A 3707-nucleotide genomic window follows, 5' to 3' on the forward strand; every position below is an offset into this window, starting at 1 on the left:
CTATAAGGATCCAAAGGTTCAGACTCTTGATGAAGAAATTGCTAAAAGATTGTTTCTCAAGCATATTCCTGGACTGGATTCAGAGACTCTAAAGGAGGAAGAAGCTAGATTTGCTGCTGAGAAGACAAATCCTAAATCTAAAGATTCTAATGCAAAGAAACCTCCAAGACCTAAGAAGAAAAGGTATAGTGATAAAAGAAAGATCTGCCACAGAGATTCCTACATCAAGGACTAGATCTCAAACTATTACTGATCCCAAAGACAAGGGAAAAGGAAAAGTGGGGAGACAGTCAAGAAGCAAAAAATGAAGATTCCTCAAATTATGATGGATCCTGTGTGCAAGCTGGTTCAATTCTTTGATGATACAGCTGCTGAAGATGAAACTGTTGAAACTCTGAAGAGAAAGAAGATGACAGAAGAATCTAAGACAACCTCTGACATAGCTGAAGTTGTTCAGAGTGAAGATATTTCAGAACAGCAAGCTACAGAAGAATCTGCAAATCCTGAACAAGTCATCAAGACATCAACCTCTAACAAATCTCAAGTTGATTTGAACAAAATGACAATTGCTGATAGGAAAAAACTCTTATGGAAAAATGTTAAACCATAAGATCCTAAGAAAAGTCAATTGCTATCTGATTTCATGACTGTTGGATTGAATGCCAGAGAAGCAAGAGACAGATCTGGGTTAGGATCAAACGAAGCCAAGATCAAAATAGAAGTTGAAGTAACTATCAAAGATCCATTTTTTTTAACTGACAAACCACTTGAGGAAGTTATAGAGAAACACCTTGACAAGGTTTTATCTGCTCAAGTGGTACTGGATACTCATGATAAGAGTAAAGTCAAGGAAAAGCTGATTCTATTTCTTAAAGATGGAAGAACATACAGAATGTCAGAATCAGATGTGATGAACAAATCTCTTAAATAACTTCAATTCATTCATTATCTTTTGGAGATAAAGTATGAGGTTACCAGAAGATGGTCAAATTTATTGATGAAGACCATAAGGGATAAAGCCAGAATCTCTGGATCAAGGGTTGCAGAATTTATTCCAAAGATAGTTGAAGATGATGAAAGAGAAATTCCTATGAGGAAGAATTCTGCTAAGGTAGAAATAATTCTGAAAGGAAGATGCTTACATTACAATAAAGACTCTTCACATCCCAGAGTTAAATGTTTTTGACATCATCAAATCTATTAACTTGTATATTTTTCATAATTTATAAGTTGCGGAAGATTGTTAGATATATTTGTGATGTCATGTCTAATCTGATTTGTTTAGTTTCAGAACTTATTATCAGAATATCAGAACTTAACTGGAAATCAGAACTTACTGAAGACGGGAAGTTATCAGAACTTAAGGAGTCAGAACTTATATCAGAACTTAAGTGTGGATACACTTCATGGATGAAAAGCGGCTGATTTACAGGAGAGGATCTTGATTAAACAAATAAAGATATGCATGAAGAGTTGCACAGCTAAAGGACTACAGAAGATAATATTTGATTGATGTATTTTAGGAAGAGATATATTTCATATCAATTAAAAGATATCTTGTAACTGTGTACTATATAAACACAGCTTAGGGTTTACACTATAAGTGTTATCATTCATGAGAATATTATTCATTGTAACCCTAGCAGCTCTTAGTGATATCATACATCACTGAGAGAGTAGATTAACCTACTGTAACAGAGTTTGATATATTGAATAAACTTGTTTTCTATTACATACTTGTGTTCATAATCGAATTGATTATAGATACTATATTCAACCCCCTTCTATAGTATCATTGAGGCCTAAGAAAAACTTAATTTGTTATTTGTCTTAGCATTGAGCGATTACCATACATTATTGCATAGGTGCATAAATTAAACTTAACCTAAACCAGTCTGTATGGGAACGAATCTGATTTATATCTTATACTACTTGCGAACGCGTATACTTCCGTGAATTTTAGCGTGTGTTTTCGCCCTAACAAGTTTTTGGTGCCGTTGCCGGGGACTTGATTATAATTTTTAGTTTATGTGCTTATTATCAGTGGCCGTTAAAGTTCACTGACTCAGATTTTTTTACTTTCACGGTTTACTTGTTGTGTTTCAGGTACTCATTACAATGGGAGATCCAACAGCACGGATGATATAGCATTGTCAGGCCAGCTATCAAAGCTAATACCTTTGAGATTAAGCCTGGCATAATTCGGATGGTGCAGAACTCAGTTCAGTTTGGGGTTCTCCAACGGAAGATCCAAATATGCACATTAGGGATTTCATTGAGATCTGCGACACCTTTAAGTTTAACGGTGTTTCTGAAGATGCTGTGAAGCTGAGACTATTCCCATTCTCTCTGAAGGACAAAGCTAAGAACTGGTTACACTCTCTACCAGCTGGTTCGATTACTACTTGGGAGGATCTTGCTCAGAAGTTTCTTACTAAATTCTTCCATATGGCGAAGACAGCTGCAATCAGAAATGCTCTTACTCAATTTGCGTAGCAATCGGGAGAATCTCTATGTGAAACTTGGGAGCGCTACAAGGAGATGCTTAGGAAGTTTCCTCATCATGGCATGCCTGATTGTATGATTATCAATTGCTTTTATAATGGGTGGGGAGCACAGTCAAGACCCATGCTCGACGCAGCGTCAGGTGGAGCATTATGGGCAAAGAGCTATGAGGAAGCTTATGATCTAATTGAACTGATGGCTGCTAATGAATATTAGTATCCACCCCAGAGATTGCCACAGAGCAAGGCAGCATGAATTCTAGAAGTGGATACAGCTACAGCTATCACTGCTCAACTAAAGGCGTTGTCCATGGAGATTGATTTGCTCGCTAACTATGGAGTTATCAGAGGACGAGTGTTCGTGAGCTTTGTGCAAGTTCGCATACGACGGAGCAATGCGCTATATCTAGTAAATCAGCTCAGTTTATGAGCAACTTTTAGAGATCGCAGCAACCAATTCCAGACACTTATCATCCTGACAACTGGAATCATCCTAACTTCAAATGGAACAATAATCAGAATACGATACAACATCCATTCCAGCAGTTTGGAGCAAAACAATTCAACCCTCCTAGTTTTCAGCAACAATTTGCACCAAAACAACAACTCCAACTTCAACAACAAACTCATGATGCAGGTCAATCTTTGAATGAAAAATCTGAATTGGAGGAGTTGAGGCTTATGTGCAAAAACCAGGCTCTTATATATCAAAGCCAGGTTGTTTCTATCAAGATTCTGGAGAACCAGATAGGACAAATTGCTAATTCTTTATTGAATCGACTACCAGAAATGCTTTCTAGTGATACAGAAGTTCCAAGCAAGTAAGAAGCAGAAGAGCAGGTTAAGGCAATTACATTGAGGTCTAGAAAGGTTACAAGCCCTGAAAAATCTCAAGTTCCAGAATCTGAAGTGTTGGCTGAAGAAGATGTGCAGAAGGAAGCAGAGGTGGAACCAGGGAAGACTACTGTGGAACACACTCCTCCTGAGGGTAATACATGGGAGAAATAAATGTATCCTTCACCTCCTTTTCCTAAGAGGCTGCAGAAGAAAAAACTAGATAAGCAGTTTGAGAAGTTTTTGGAGGTGTTCAAGAAACTTCATATCAACATACCTTTCGCTGAAGCTCTTGAACAGATGCCTAGCTATGCGAGGTTTATGAAAGGTATTCTCTCTCGGAAAGTGAAGCTCGATGACTTAGAGACC

At 37.5% G+C, this 3707-nt stretch overlaps 1 non-coding gene across 1 annotated transcript; it reads right to left on the reverse strand.

Moving 5' to 3' along the window:
* Nucleotides 1-2463: 2463 nt before the first annotated feature.
* On the reverse strand, nucleotides 2464-2570 carry LOC141663440 (small nucleolar RNA R71). The gene has a single exon (XR_012551511.1). It is a non-coding gene; the product is annotated as a small nucleolar RNA R71 (small nucleolar RNA).
* Nucleotides 2571-3707: the final 1137 nt, after the last annotated feature.

This window comes from Apium graveolens, chromosome 5 (assembly GCF_009905375.1).
Source record: "Apium graveolens cultivar Ventura chromosome 5, ASM990537v1, whole genome shotgun sequence".
Lineage (NCBI taxonomy): Eukaryota > Viridiplantae > Streptophyta > Magnoliopsida > Apiales > Apiaceae > Apium > Apium graveolens.